The 16,782-nt window shown below is 43.4% G+C and overlaps 1 long non-coding RNA gene across 2 annotated transcripts in view; it reads left to right on the forward strand.

Moving 5' to 3' along the window:
* The window catches only part of LOC113840226 (uncharacterized), a 43,831-nt gene extending 28,123 nt beyond the window's left edge, over positions 1–15,708 (forward strand). For both annotated transcript variants that reach the window (XR_011805902.1, XR_011805901.1), the window contains 2 exons: positions 15,034–15,123; positions 15,205–15,708. This is a non-coding gene — a long non-coding RNA (uncharacterized lncRNA). The remainder of the gene's footprint in view (positions 1–15,033; positions 15,124–15,204) is intronic.
* The last annotated feature ends 1,074 nt before the right edge of the window (positions 15,709–16,782 follow it).

Genomic DNA, 16,782 nt, shown 5'->3' on the forward strand with positions numbered 1-16,782 from the left:
CTCTGCAGGGCGGATGATCTGCACCTCCATAAAGTCATCTTCTGCCCAGATGGAGTAGCGTACGGAGGTGATCTTCTGCCTGCAGAGGGGGCAGGTGGCATTTCTCGCGGCCCAGCGCATGATGCATCCCAAGCAGAAGTGGTGCCGGCAGGGGATGACGACGCTGGGCTCCTTTGTGGTCCCCTGGCACACAGGGCAGGTGACATCAGCCTCTGTGGCCATCGTGCTGTCTCGCTGCAGCGGGCTGGGGAGAGCTGTGGATGGGGACCTGCTTCCCCTCGCTGGCGCCGCTGCGACAGGTGCTGCTCGCTGCAAGGAGAGAGGCCAGGGTCAGTGGCTGTGCCGGGGCAGGCAGCAGCAGTGCCCCAGCCCCTCAGCAGGAAACCCCCCGCCCGGCCCCAGCCCCAGCCCCAGCCCCAGCCCCACAGCTGGGCTGTCCCGTGCCCCACACGGGCCGCCCCGGGGCACGTGTCCCCGCACAGCTCACCTGCGCTGCTGCGAGCGCGCCTCACAGGGCCCCGGCTGCCTGAGCCAGGCAGGGCCGGGGAAACACGGGCACTGGCTGCGGGGACGGGCACTGACAGCAACTGTCGATGGCCCCACAGCACAGCTCCACCAAAGCCTCGCTCAACACTCCAAGCCTCGCACACACGCTCAGCGGGAGTCCAGGCACGAGCCAGGCTGGCACGGGCTCTGCCGGCGCCCCAATATAAGCAGCGAGGGCCGTGAGGTCACAACCCGTTGCTGGGTGACCTCACAGCCAGTTACTGGGTGACCTCAGGATGGGGAGACATAACGTTGTGCTGGATGGCAGCTGGCTGGGTTTTGGGTATCTGCAGAGAATGAGACTGTCCCAGAATAAGAATAATGGCTAAGGAAAACAGGACAAACACTGGCAGAATCGGCAAGAACACGAAGCTACAAAATCTTGGGCCTTTCCATTTCCAAAACAAACAAACAAACAAAACCAACAACAACAACAAGAAAAATAAAGTTTAGTCAAATCAAGCTGTATATACAGGGCATAGTCACAAGTGTAGGTTGTGGGCCTGTAGTACTCAGCCGGTGAGGAAACGGGAGGAATTAAACATCAGGTAATAGGGGATATAAGGTAATGGTAGGCTTTCACTGTGCACACCCCTGTTCACAGGACACCCACCATTGCAATTGTGAATAAATTAGCTTCCCAGAAGACCCTGTCTGAGAAAATGATTGAGATACTTCTCACGCCAATAAACATGGGAAGATCTACAATCCTAGGACCTATGTGCAGAGAATGTACCAAAGTCTCTGTGTGAAGGGAACAATGAGAACGAATGTTAATTACTATATGTTCTGTTTATATTTTACTTTTAAAATAGCCTTTTTCTGCTACATGGATTTTCATCTCCTGATCGATGGATTAATAATGCAAGTTTCTGTCTTAACTGTTGGCCTAGCTGGGGCATTTGCGACCACAGAATCACAGCATGGTTGAGGCTGGCAGGGCCCTCAGGAGCTCATCTGGTCCCACCCCTGCTCCAGCAGGGCCACCCAGAGCAGGGTGCCCAGGCCCACATCCAGGTGACATGTCCCGTGCCCCCCACGGGCCGCCCCGGGGCACGTGTCCCCGCACAGCTCATCTACACTGCTGCGAGCGCGCCTCCCAGGGCCCCGGCTGCCTGAGCCAGGCAGGGGCAGAGAAACACGGGCACTGGATGCAGGGACGGGCACCGGCTGCAGGGACGGGCACCGAGAGCAGCTGCCGATGGCCCCACCGCACAGCTGATGGATGGATGCCATAGATGCCATCTCCAAGCAGTTGGAAGAATCACAGAATGACAGAACATCCCGAGCTGGAAGGGACCCATAAGGATCATCGAGTCCAACTCCTGGCACCACACAGGTCTACCCAAAATTTTAGACCATGTGACTAAGTGCAAAGTCCAAACACTTCTTAAATTCCAACAGGCTTGTTGGAGTGACTACTTCCCTGGGGAGCCTGTTCCAGTGTGATCAGAGTGAGGTGATTGCACCCCTCTACTCTGCTCCTGGAGGCCTCCTCTGGAGTGCTGTGTCCAGGCCTGGTGCTCCCAGCACAAGAAGGATGTGGGTCTGTAAGTACGGGTCCGGAGGAGGGCTACAATGTTGTTAATGGCTGGCAAAGAGGGGATGGTTTTAAACTAAGAGAAGGGAGATTTAGAGTAGAGGATATGAGGAAATTTTTCCCTCAGAGGGTGATGAGGCACTGGACTGGGTTTCCCAGAGCAGCTGAGGATGCCCCATCCCTGCCCCTGAAAGGCGAGGTTGGGTGAGGCCACGGGCAACCAGATTGAGTGCATGGCATCCCTGGCCATGGCAGGGGGGCTGGAACTAAATGATCTTTAAGGTCCCTTCCAACCTGAGCCATTCTACAATTCTATGATTGTGTGATCGTACGATTGTGTGATCGTACGATTGCATGATTGTGTGATTGTATGATCCTAGGACTGTATGGTTGTGTGATTCTATGATTCTGTGAAGAAGATCAAGACGCTGGCTGTGGCAGAGTCCCCACTTTTATGTTGTTTATTGAAAGCCAAGTGTGCCCTGCTAACGGCGCCGCGGGGGCGGCCTCTTGCAGGGCTGGGGAGAGTCCGGGCTGCTGTTGGCCCTCCTCTTCGGGGCGCGCCGGGGCCTCGCAGACGAGCGGTCCCTGTCCTGGCCAGGAGGAGAGAGCCCATGACTGCAGCCCGGCACCGCAGCGTCTTCTTGTGCCGGCAGTCCTGGCTCTGAGCAGGGCTCCTCCTGCTCTGTGAGGTCGGGTGCGGTGGCTGGGTGGCCAGGATCCCCACGCAGGGCAGCGCTGGAGGTGCTGGGGAGCTCCTCGGTGTCAGAGGACTCTGGGCTGCTGGAGGAGAGCTCGCTGATCACAGGAGTGGCCCGGGGGGAGGCAGCAGGGCTGGGGGTGGCCGCAGGACTGTCTTCTGCCTCGCTGCTGTCCTGGGAGCCCTCGATGTCCACCTCAGGGCTGTTTCGCTGCTGGCTAGCGGGAGGGGGTTCCAGGAGCCGAAGCCTCTCAATGAAGTTGTTGATGCACATCTCCACAGTTCTGGCAATGAGCTGCTGCACGAAGCTCATTGTATGGCCCTGCAGGAATGGCTGCAGCACCCCGACCAAGGCCTGCTCATGCAGCCCAAACAAACACAGCCAAGCAACAACGTTGGCTTCCAGCATGTCCTGCTGCCACCAGGCAGCCCCGAACAACTCCCTTGCTTGCTGGCGCACCCAGGGCCTCAATGGGCTGATGATAGTTGGGTGGTCCCTGAAGAGGGCCGCCCATTGCTCAGGCAGGAGGCCGCTCACAACAGGCTGGGGCACCGGCACTGCAGCCTCCTGCTCATCCTGTTGGTTGTAATTTTGTGGCTCTGCAGGGCGGATGATCTGCACCTCCATAAAGTCATCTTCTGCCCAGATGGAGTAGCGTACGGAGGTGATCTTCTGCCTGCAGAGGGGGCAGGTGGCATTTCTCGCGGCCCAGCGCATGATGCATCCCAAGCAGAAGTGGTGCCGGCAGGGGATGACGACGCTGGGCTCCTTTGTGGTCCCCTGGCACACAGGGCAGGTGACATCAGCCTCTGTGGCCATCGTGCTGTCTCGCTGCAGCGGGCTGGGGAGAGCTGTGGATGGGGACCTGCTTCCCCTCGCTGGCGCCGCTGCGACAGGTGCTGCTCGCTGCAAGGAGAGAGGCCAGGGTCAGTGGCTGTGCCGGGGCAGGCAGCAGCAGTGCCCCAGCCCCTCAGCAGGAAACCCCCCGCCCGGCCCCAGCCCCAGCCCCAGCCCCAGCCCCACAGCTGGGCTGTCCCGTGCCCCACACGGGCCGCCCCGGGGCACGTGTCCCCGCACAGCTCACCTGCGCTGCTGCGAGCGCGCCTCACAGGGCCCCGGCTGCCTGAGCCAGGCAGGGCCGGGGAAACACGGGCACTGGCTGCGGGGACGGGCACTGACAGCAACTGTCGATGGCCCCACAGCACAGCTCCACCAAAGCCTCGCTCAACACTCCAAGCCTCGCACACACGCTCAGCGGGAGTCCAGGCACGAGCCAGGCTGGCACGGGCTCTGCCGGCGCCCCAATATAAGCAGCGAGGGCCGTGAGGTCACAACCCGTTGCTGGGTGACCTCACAGCCCATCGCTGGGTTTTGTCAAAGCCCATTGCTGTGGATGACCCTCGCAAAACCAAAGCACATGTCTGAGAGCAGTCCCCAGAGAGCAGAGCTCAGCGCCAGCCCCTCTGTTCCCCTCATGAGGAAGCTGCACGCTGCCAGAAGGTCTCTTGTCCGTCTCCTTCAGGCTGAACAAATTCAGGAACCTCAGCTGCTCCTCATCTGTCCTGCCCCAGGCCCTTCAACACTTTGAAGCCCTCCTTTGGACACTCTCCATTAGTTTTATGTCCTTCTGATATTGTGGTGCCCAATAGTGCACACAGGACTCGAGGTGATGCTGAAAGACCACAGAGCAGAGCTCAGCGATCCCTTCCCAGACTGGCTAGCAATGCCATGCTGGAGGCACCCCAGAATGTGGTTGCGTCTCCTGGCTGCCAGTGCCCACACTTGACTCACGTTCAACTTGCCACTGACCAAAACCCCCAGATTCCTTTCTGCGGGGCTGCTATTCAGCCTCTCGTTCCCCAGGCTGTCCGTACAGACAGGGCTGGCCCTTGCCAGGTGTAGAATCTGGCACTTGCTCTTCCTGAAGCTCAAATTGTTGGGGATTGACCAGCTCTCTACTTTGTCAAGATCTCTCTGCAAGGCCTCTCTAGCCTCGATGGAGTCAGCTGCTCCTCCAATTTAGTGTCATCCATAAACTGACTCAGTATGTCCTCAAGTACAACATGGAGGACAGTGTTGTCCTGCAGTTAGGACAACACTGAAGAGAACTGGCCCTGAAGAGGAGGCCTGTGGAAATCCCTTAGTTACCAGCCGGATGCAATCCTATTTACGATAACCCTTGGAGCCCAACCCTTCAGCCCCTTGCTCACCAAACATATTAAGCATTGCTCTAGCTGTGTACTACTCAGCTTGTCTAAAAGGAGACAGTGAAAAACAGTATTGAAGCTTTGCTGAAATCCAGAGAGGTTCCATCAACTGGATTCCCTTACCCAACAGGGTAGATGTCTCAGTGTTTTGCTGTTGTTGTCGTTTTTCTCAGATCCGTTTAGGGGTCAGGAGCCCTATGTAAGATCTCCTTGGAGACTACTCTCTCCATGCTGAACAACCCCAGCTCCCTCAGCCTTCAATTGTAGTTGAGGTGCTTCAGCCCCTTGATAATTGTGGCTGTGCTTTGGACTTGTTCCAACACATCCATATCCTTCCTTTGCAGGGACCCCAAGAGCTGAGCACAGGCTCCAGGTGGAGTCTCGTAGGGCAGAGCAGAGGGGGAAAATCCCCTCCCTCCCACGCTGCTGTTGGTGCAGCCCAGGGTACGGGTGGCTTCTTGGGCTGCAAGTACACATTGCTGGCTCATGTCAAGCTTCTCATCAACCACCACACCCAGGGCCTTCTCCTCAGGCTGCTCTTAATCCATTCTCTGCCCAGCCTGTATTTGCTCTTGGAATTGCCCTGGTACAAATTTAGGATCTTTCACGTGGTCTTGTTTAACATCATGTTGAACCCCATTGTTTGCACAGGTCTCCCTGTCTGGCCTGCCTGGATCCCTCTGAATGGCATCCCTTCCCTCCCGCATTTTTACAGTACCACACAGCTTGGTATCATCAGCAACCTGTTGAGGGTGCACTGTTGAGGTCACCAATGAAAACATTTTTTAGTAATGGTCCCAGTGCAAACCCTTGAGCGCAGACCACTTGTCACCTTGTCACCCTTCTTCATCTGCACATTGAACTGTTGACCACTTCTCTTTGAATGTCCCTCCAGCCAATTCCTCATCCAATCAACTATCCATCCATCTACTCCATGTCTCTCCAATTTAGAGGCAAGGTTGTTCTGTTAAACCAAATCAACACCTTTACACAAATCAAGACAGATGACATCTGTTGTTCTTACCTTACCACTAGTGCTATCACTGTTACAGAAGTGGCTGTGCCTTGCATTATGGCCCCATGGTAATATTTTATAAAAAGTTTTTCTCCCCTTTTCCTTCTTCTGCTACCCTTCTAACAGCTCACAGAGCAAGAGGTGTCCTGATCTTTTACTGTTTCTCTACTGTTTTTATTGTTTCTGAGAGACTGTTTCCCTGAATAAAGCTCACCCTTTAGTCTTCTGTCTTTAAATGTTCCTTTTTAGGAGAACAGGCTACAAGTGTTCTTGCAGAATTGCACAAGAATTTTCTGTATTTCAAGCTGTGAAAATAATCTCTCATTGATTTGTGGGGGAATTTTACAAACATCTGTTTGCCATGGGCAAGCAACCACTTCACTAAGGTGTGCCTATCTACGGTCCTGTGCAGTGTCTTGAGAGGTCCTTGTCAACCCCGACCATACTGGTCCCTCACCATGGACCATACTGAAACCTATCCAGGATACTACTTTCATATTGGGGTCTCCTCCTTGTCCCACCTGTATTAGTGATTTTCTCATGCATATCTCAGATCAGAATCCAGTGCAGAAAATCTTCACAATTTTTGACATGATCATTTCACTAGTGAAATAGCACTGCTTGCTGTTAGTTGGCAGTTACTTCAAGATGGTGTTTTCTGGTTGATTTGTAAGTCTGAATTTCATCCATGTTTTTTACTTCTCTCATTTCTCTTTTCTGTGTAGAACATGTGCCCATCTTTGTAAATAAAAATTAAGGAAAAAAGATGTTTTGGATTTCACGTTCTGCCTTGCATTGCAAGTACTAGATCAAAAGAGCTTTATGAAATTTCTGTCTTTTGTGTAGAGAACAGTTCTGCTCCTTGTTTTCTGAGCCCCAAAAAATAAAGTTTGGAATGAATGGAAAATGGTAAACAGAGCAAGATGGATATAGTCTGACATTTAATTATAATTTTAAAATTTATAATTGTAATTATATTTAATTATATATTAATAATTGCTCATCATGGAATTTATTTTCATATAGAACTACAAGGAGCCTATGCATCAAATCTATGGTCTTCTAGTCTCACCTCCACTGATAGTACTGCATGTCTCTCATAAAAAAAAAAAAAAAAAAGATGTTGAAATTCTCACTCCCATGGAATTGGTCTTACTGAATATAGACATACATTAATGTATATTTATATATAATGCTGTTTCCTCACACCAAAGTTAAAAATATAAATGCAACCATTAAAATGTTTCAAGGGTGAAAACAAAGGTATGTATGACATTTTTTAATGACCCACCTGATATCTCTTCCCTAAAGAGAGATAAAGGAGACACCAGAAAGTTCAGCCACTTGGACAATCCAACCAGCTAAACTTTTTGGGATGCATTGCCACTTGTTTTGATAGTCTTTGAAGTACATTGCCACCATTACCAGTAACGGTGAAATGAACATGTAGCTTCAAGGTGACAAAATGTAGCATTTCAAGGACTGCAGTGTTGGAGGTCCTTCATCCCCTCAAAGCTCATATTTAGAGTTGGACTTGATGATCCTTATGGGTCCCTTCCAACTCAGGATATTCTATGATTCTATGATTATTTTCTGCCATCCCCAGTAAAAATAAAACTGCTATTCTTCTTCAGACTTTCTTTCTAACAGTGTAGGTTCATCTTACTATGGTACAGAAGAAAAATAACCCATAACTTACAAGACCAATCACAGTTCATTAGCCAAAACTCAACTTTGCATACTGATTGTTTATGAAAAGATATTAGGCTTATGTTCTTGGGAGATGGTGGTACGTGGAGCAATGACTGAGGAAAAGTGCAGGGAAATTGACAGAGAAAAACAAGAAGATACTTTAGGTCAGTAAATTCCAGGCACAGTTAGCTTCTTTGGGTATATCCTATGTGCTCTAGTATTACCTAGTAGAACCATACTATTTTTTATCTGCATTTAATAATATGAAATAGTAAATGAAACTCCTGTGTAGATAAAACACATTGTAGATAAAACAACTCTTTTAGTTCCTGCTGCATGTAGTGCTTATTAGTTGGATCTTGTCTTCTTGATATATATCCCTATGATATATGTGTGTATTTCAGGAGACATGAGGTGACTATGAATCACATAACAGAAGAGGGTATAGGTTTTGTTTGTTTGTTTGTTTGTATGTTTGTTTTCTTTTGTCCAGAATGGAAAAAAAAATAGCAAAAAGACTTTTATAGCATCTGTAAAAAGTTCAGTATAACATGTTACCTAAATTGTGTTAATTTGATAGCTGATCTGTGGATCTGTGGGTTTTGGTTTTGTTTGAAACCACTGGTAATAGATAAAAAAAAATCCAGTCCTTCTGGAAGAGCGTAAACATAAATATTTTTAACTTTGTGCACTTGGAGATACTGTGACGTTGTGTATAATTTGTATTTTCTTGACATTGTGGTCTTTGCTGGTCATGATCACTTCCAGGTATTTTGTGTTTTATATGCCCTGGATGTAAACAGGAATGTAGACTGTGATTAGAAATAACATGACAACTCCACTGATGATTTAAAATAAAAGGTAGGGTTGTTTTAACCTGAATGATACTGATTGAGAATAGAACAAAGGAAATATTTCCAAAGTGTCTGCTTTCTATACATTTAGAATAGTCTAACTTATGATCTTTTCCTTCCAGTAGAGGAGACAATTAGAGGAGGCATGAGACCAAAAAAAAAAAAAAAGTCTCTCGAGACATACAATCTCCTTCCATTAACCAGGGGATAGCTGGATAGCTCTTTCATTCTGTTGTATGTCTCTCTAATGCTTAGCCCAGGTAATTAAATATCAGCATATTTAATGCCCACTTGAATGGACAATGGGGTCTGAATAAGCAAACGGCTTTGTAGCTCTTTCTTAGACATAGTCATAATATTGTGTTAAGCTAATATCTGCCTGGTCATTTCTTTTGACACTGAGGACAAGAAAATTGGTTGTGGCAGTCACCATACCATCTGAATGCTCGGATTTTTTCTGGAGAAGAACTGGAAGCATGATGTAGGTCCCCCAGATGCAGTGCAGGACGCTGTCTTGCTTGATAGCTTATAAAGAGGCATGAGCAAAAGCTGTTCTTCAGGGAGTGACCATTTAGGGCTTTTTTATTATTATTTTTTTTTAATGAGGCAATGCTGCCAGACAGTTGCATATCTTGTGGAAGATGTCATGCAAACAAATTTCTAATGAAGCCTTAGACACATTTAGACACATTTTGCATACTTTCACCCAGCAGCCTAGCCATACATCAAATTTTCAGTGTTTTGATTGATCTTACTGATCCTGCTTGGAAAATCTTCTGTAGGTATCTGGTGGTAGATCCCACAAAAAAATCAATAAACATCTGGAAGAAATAAGTCTCTATTGTATGCGAACAAACTCTTTGCGTGTAGTATTAATTCTGTTTCCATTTTATTTGTACACTTTCATGACCATGATTTTCTTCTTCTCAAACTGCTCATTAGCTGTAGCCCACAGCAGTTAATTTCTCCAATTCTCCCAGGATTCCACTTTATCTGTTTAGCTGACAGATTTTTAATGCACACAAGGCAGTGTCCTTGACAGTATAAGAGCTTTTGTTGTGATAAGGATACGAATAGTTGCTAATATTTATATTCTACCTGTAAATCTCACCAAAAGTTTCTGTCTCTTGGGAAGTGATCAAGTTTGTTTTGGGATTATTAAATGCATATAATTATGTTAAACTAGAAGTTGGTGAAAATTACTAAACCAAAGCTCAAAAAAACCTCTAACATATTGTCTTGTCTAATAGTCTTGCTCTTCAAGAATGTACACTTGTTGATTTGCACATGAATGAGGGTCCCTCCAGAACGCCAAGGAACAAAAATTTGATAAAAACGTTTTAAGTTGTCTATTCATCCCACCCTCTCCATTGATCATCAGGCATCCTTGACAAACCTCACAGTGCTGTCCCCAGCCCTATGGCAGTAGGCTACCACTGGCCAGCATTGGAATCCTTCAGAGTTATTGCATTAAAAAATCCTTTATCCACTTAATTTCTCCTGAGTTATCTCCTCCTACAGCTGCGTGAAGCTTTGTGACTCCTGTCCCATGGATTTCTGCAGACTTTCCAGTGGTTGGTTTCATGCAGATCACAAGCCATAAATTCATAAATAGTCCATGCTTACATGAATGCAAACTCCCTCATTTTACAAAATATTGTATCTCCAGTTCCCTGCAAGTGCCAAGCCATTGCTGGTAAGTTTGTCCACAAGCACTGGAATTCATGGAAAGTCACTGACTCTAGAGAGAGAGGAATACATATTTTTATGTCAGGTTATATGTTTATTATTATTATTATTTATTTTTCTTTTTTAACTTGCACTTCAGAACTTGACCTTATGTGCCTTTATTTAGCTTCACCAGTGTTTTCTTGGATTTTACTCCTGCAAGGTGTTGATGATAGTGATGGGGCTGTGATCAGACATTAAGGGCTCCATTTTCACTATGGTGCTCATGTTAAACAGTATGTCTCCGTGGTAAAAATAAATAAATAAATAAATAAATTTAAAATACTTAGGGGAAAGGATCGCAGTATCTGTATCCCCACAATATGTGGAGAGAACATGGCAATTGATCTGTTGTGGGACCTCCTCCACCTCAGGCAAGTCCAGGACCCTCCTCATGGCAACCCCATTTCCATCAAATCTGGATTTGAAGAAGCTATTTTTTAAAAGATAATTCAAATGTGATGGTGATATGAGGCACCTGGCTACTTGTACTCTGCCTTCCCACCTTGTCCACTCTGGATCTGGAGACTTAAAAGTGATTTTAAGTCTCTTTTATATACTTTTATATGTAATACCCATCAGCAGGTGGTATTATCTCATCTAAATGTAGCCCAAGAAGCCATGCTGACATACTCCTTAGGCCAAAAATAAAACAATTAAAAAATAAATCACATTTCTCTTTAGCTTTGTGGATAAAATTATTTCTGTTTGGTTAATTTTTGGTTATCTTACTACAGCAGCTAGCCGTAAAATCTCCATGGCAATGGTCAGACAGTATATAAAGGTGGAGTAAGGTCCCGAGCCACTTTGTCTTGTGTTAGAGAAAAGTTGTTCTTTCTGGAGGATTTGTCTCCTTGCAATGCTGATCCTGACCACATTGTCTGAAAACCCAAACTGTGTCCCTTGAGACATTTTCCATGCAGTCCTGACTGTGGTCGTAACTCATCATGGAACCCCAATACTGACAGATTTACAGGACTGTGCAAATTTCCTCTGTGCTTCTGGGTGCCCCACAGCTCAGCTGAGGACACGGCTACTGCATATCTGAAAATCCAGACATGTAGACGTCAGAGGTGGATCAGTTCAGTGCTGAATTAACAGAGTCCAGGTCTTCCAGGAATGTCTGATTTACAATGGGCATGGAAAAAAAAATAAAAATCTGTCCCGGACTTACAGGATGAATTGCAAATGTGGAGCCGGGTTATGCAGAGTGTATGGTGTCAGCCTGGTGTAAGTCTAATGCTTCTGAGGAGCATCAGACCGACAATGAAGGCTGTGCTCATTGAAAAAGCCTTCCAGCAGTTACGGTATACTTTCTGTATGCTTTGGCTCCCAGGCAGCAGTTTGGTGCTCTGGCTCAGTGTGAGCATGGAGTTAGGCTCTGTCTGGGCCATGATTTTCTCCTTCAGTAACTGATTTTGGTGTGAGCCTACAGGAGAGGTGCAAGATCTTTCTAACTTCCAGTGGAGTAACTGCCAGTGTCAGACTGGAAATTAAAGGAAAGCAGCATATAAAATTTCTCTAAAGAAGTGTGAAAAAAGCCATTTTGGAAGTACTTATTTGGGTGGAAGTTTACTAGCTTTGTCTTGGAGTGGGATTATTAAATATTGCCATGAAGGGTTTTTTTGCAGAAAAATTAGGAAGATGCTAAAGAGGTGCATTGGCAGCATAGAGGCAGGAGGCATTACCACTATGAACGTGGATTGGAATATCACATAGGAACAGTTTGATCTAAAATGGGAAGTATTTTTACAGCATAAATAAAAGGTCTTTTGATTAGGAATTAATCAATAGAATTTCTGTTGTAGGGTGTGGCTAATCAGCTAGAAAAAACATATATTTTTTTTTTAAGTTGCAATTTATTATTTTATATTTTTACATTATTTTAAAATATTTTATTAATTATTATTTATTATAAATTATATAAAATTTATATTATATAAACATATAAAATATATATTTAATAAATAAAAGGTATAAATTTTAATGAGAAAATAAGAGATCCTGAAGGTAAGGGGTAAAAAAAAAAATTAAAAAAAAAAGAGAGAGAGAAAAATAGGTACAAAATGGAACAACAAAAGCTAAAAGTTAAAACTGTGTAAAAACTTTCTCAGAACTTCATGTGGAAATATATATATATATATATACATTAATATAAACTTCCCTTTTCTCAACAGGGTTGCCTTTTGGAGTTGTAGAATTTTTAGACCTAAGTTTCTTAATCAGATGCAGAAAATAATACAAATATGTCCACGCTGAAGTCTGTCTGTGTTATCTGAGCTTTGCAAGAGGAATGGTACAGGCTGTATAGGGAACATATTGGCATGCAGAAACCATGGAAAAGCATCTCCTCCTTCTTTCTAAGAAAAAAAAAAAAAAAAACTACTCATTTACAAGGGTGTGTGTGTGTGTGTTTTACTTGTTTGCTTGTTTGTTTTCTGGAGAAGTCATCTGTACGAAAAGCAAACTCAGGGGATCATGAGCTTATTGACAGAATTTTTGTGAGACTATGGTAGAGAATGGGGCTGCAGGCAAACCTGTTCAGTTTTGCGTTTCTTTGATTTTTGCTTTGGGTGTACATTTAGGACATTCTTCTTCTAAAGATTCTTCTCTTTGGAAAGTAGAAGCAAAAGCTTTCATCACACTTCTCAAAGAGAAACACTTTGTCCTAGTGAACCTGATCCACTGCTGAAGGCCACTTTGTGTGGCTCCATCATTTGATTTATGTGGCAAGAAGATAAAATGTCAAGAACTAAGAGCTGTTCAGTGGTATCTAAGTTACCAAAAACTGAAATCCATCACCTCCCTTTCCAGGTTGTCTAAAGTTTTATAGCTCTAACATGAGCTGTATTGCCAGGCATCATCTCCAGCTGGGATGAACTGCATTTCATGGAATGCCTGTGTCCATCTTCTCCAGTCTCTTGACTTTTATCCATCTCTGTCCCCACCTTCAAGGTGTCTCACATTTTACCTGCATCCTTGCCCCAAGAGGATTTTTGTTGGGGAAGTGATCCGTGAGGTGGATTTACCTTTCAATCTCAGGATATCAACCCACACCTGAAATGTTGAAAATGTTTCCTTTGAGTACATGAAAAGGGAGAAAATTCAGTCACTGGCATCCTAATTTGCCTTTTAGTATTGCAAACTAGTTTGCACTTTTTCTTTTGCCCTGCCAAAAACAAAACAAAACAAAACCTGTCTGCTTGGACAAGATAATGATGGTCATCTTTGTGATTTTTTTTCTCTGTAAAGTGAAGAAGGATAGCTTAGATTACAGAAAAGCATTGAATTTAGTTTTATTTTTAGAGTAGTAGGAATTGTAGTAGTGATTTTTTAATAAAAACTCAAATATTAACATTCGGGCAGTTAGCATAAAATATAAGAACGGTTATTAATAAACTCAAACCAACTATGAGAAACAATTTGGAACAAATCACACATTAAAATCTTTTCTGTTGAAGAAGTTTGCAGAATAAGTGACACACAGATTGCAATCAGTTCACATAGCACATACACTGAGCCGAGAAATTTTGAAATATTTATCATATGCTAACAATATTTTTAGAGGAAACAATACTTCTGCTTAATATGAGTAGCATAAAAAAAAGTTCTATCTGGTCAACATTGTTAAAAAAAAAAATGTAGGCAACCTAATCAGGAAAATTTTAGTGTGTGTGTGTAGAGATAAATATCCATGATCTGGACGAATCATGTCAACTGCCTGATGACAGATGGTTTTGATTTTGAAATGAAGCTGACATCTTAAGTATCTGGAAAACTATGCACAAACTCCCTATATCTCTTAATCAGCTGCAAACACGTAGCCAAAACCCAGGGCTCATTCCTATCTTCAGGGAGGTTGTACTATGGGCACATGGAGGAGCTCTTCTGCAAATAACATACAAATAATGAAGTAAGATTTTTTGCTTAGGCCTCAGAATTAAGCAAGTAACACTGTTCCTATTTCACAGATAGAAAAAACACCTAAATATGTTAATCAAGTAACTCAAGGAATTAAATTCTCAGAAATTCTGAAAAAGGAGTAAGTGGAAAACAATTTGAAATTACACTTTAGTGATCTTTCCGACCTCCATGTTCACTGAATGTAAGATGATGAGACTGTAAACCAGTTATAGGACTATGTGAAGATGGAGCTTTTTGTTTTATCTCATGTAGAAAGGATTGCATGACTGAAATTTAGGACTTGCCGTTTATCTGTTGAGGCAAATGATGACATGATGTGATTCAGGCCCTTCTCACCTGGAACTAATTCCCTTCGCTAAGTTTGATTTCAGAAAGATTTTGTGAGTTTCTTTGGTTGGTTGGTTGAGTTTTGTTTGTTTGTTTTGGTTTGTTTTGGTTTTGATTTTTTTTTTTGATTGTTTGTTTTTGTTTTCTTTCTGGAGATCTCATTATACCTGAAAGCATGGATTTTATTTTCATAGAAGAAATAATACAACATCAGTTTTCTCTCTTATCTAAAAAATATTACCAGTTCCATAAAATTTATGAAGTTAGTGTTGAAATAAAGCATTGCTAGGCTTTATAAATTAATGTTTAGATATGTTTACTTAAAACTTGGGATTTCTTACCTAGCCAGGAAAGCTTCCTCAATGACTTCCAGCCAGAAGAGGTAAACATCTTTGCTAGGATGTTCCAAATAATGATTATTGAACACCACAGTTCTTCTAGGGCTGTATAAGCAAATCTCCAAAATCTTCTTCCAAATCTTCTGCTTTATTCTCTCCAGGTGATAAGAGCTGCAGACAGGTCTCATATCCAGTACAGGAGGTGGGTCTAGGAGGAACCCTGGCTCCATCCTTGATGTCTATCAGTGCAGGTATAATAAGATACTCGAGGGAAAACAAAACAATAACACAACAACAACAACATTCTAATATTTCACTTATTTTTTCTCCAGAAAAGGCAAGCAAAGAAGAAATAGGCACCTGGACAATGCCAAGCATCTGAACAGTTCAGGCTGTGTTCTTTTCTTGGGTGTTGTGGCAATGTGCCACCTCTTTGAGCAAACTGCAAGATGATAAGCTAGTCATTCTGTTTTATTGTGAAAATCACACATTTGTTACTCCGTGCACAAGTGTTTGTACGACATGCAGAGTGGACAGTACTGTAATCTTTGTGGTACATAACAGTTATTATATATATCATATTATCAGACTGGATGAATAGTTTATAATAGGTAAATTTTCCACAGATTTTTAAATTTTTATTAATACTTTTTCTTCATTTCAACCTGTCAAAAACTAGATAATAATTTCCACAGATGTATTTGCTGTTAGAAATTATTCAGCTAATCATTTCTGCAAATTATCCTTATTTTTTAGCTTATTTGTGATCTGTTTGTTTTGCAATTCTGATCTTAAGAAGTTGTGCTGTTTTGTTTGAAAATGGGGTCATGTGAGCAGTTTCTGTTCTAACCTGAATGTGCATCTTGCTTTGAAACAGTTTTCTGTTGTAAATATTAACATTAATTAATTAATAGCAATTATTCTTCTATACTGAATTTTTGTGTGTGTGTGTTTGTTGTTGTTTCTTTGTTTTTGTCAGTATTCTTGCTAGATAATAATTTATTTTTTAAAGATTTTTTTAAGAATAGTTAGAAGATTGCTCACAGGAAGCTTCGCCTAAAATAATAAAAATAAAAACAAATGCTTTTGGGAGAGTGGGAGAAAATACTCAGTGGTTTGGGAAATTTGCCTTATTCTGATGAGGTTCATCATTCCATCTCTCTTATGGGAATCTGAAAAAGATCCCTGGAGACTTTTAGTGTTGCTTTTGTTTGTTTGTTTGTTTTTTGTTTGTTTGTTTTTTGTTATTTTTTTTTCTTTCTTCCAAATTGTACTATTAATATTTGAAATGTTTTAATTTTTGCTCACCCTATAGAGTTTAACATTTTATTACAATAGTAATAAAATGTTGTGATAGGTAGCAGTTCATCTCAATCAATTACACTAACAGCAGAAAAGGCTTTTTCTTAGCAAACACCCACAGCTTGTATAAATACAGCTCTTTTTCTTTTCAATATAAGTTGTAAGCCACTTTTAGTCTAAAGAATCCCTCTGTCTACAGCTGCAGTACTTGGTAAGCTGCCAAAAACAATAGGGCATTAATTAACATGTGCCAGGGATTCATCAATAAGCACAGTGGTAGATTGCAATTGCTCATGGCTTCTTTCCTTGCCTTGCCTCACCTCACCTTGCCTTTCTTTGCCTTGTCTTGCCTTGCCTCGCCTTTGCTCTCCTCACCTTTCCTTTCACCCTCCTTTCTCCTCTGCATTTCTCTGCACTTCAAGAAAGACCTACACCAGTATGTAAATCAGCTCTTGCTAAATGCCCAGTAATACAATTCTCTTTATTTTCCAGGGCTGTTGTTAAGTTTTTCACATATCCAAGAAAGATATTTATTCAATTTCTTTTTCATGTTCAGAATCCATCTGCAGGTTGCAGATGGTAAAAATAACGTATTTTTTTTACTTGGC

Source organism: Anas platyrhynchos, chromosome Z (genome assembly GCF_047663525.1).
Source record: "Anas platyrhynchos isolate ZD024472 breed Pekin duck chromosome Z, IASCAAS_PekinDuck_T2T, whole genome shotgun sequence".
NCBI classification, from domain to species: Eukaryota; Metazoa; Chordata; class Aves; order Anseriformes; family Anatidae; genus Anas; species Anas platyrhynchos.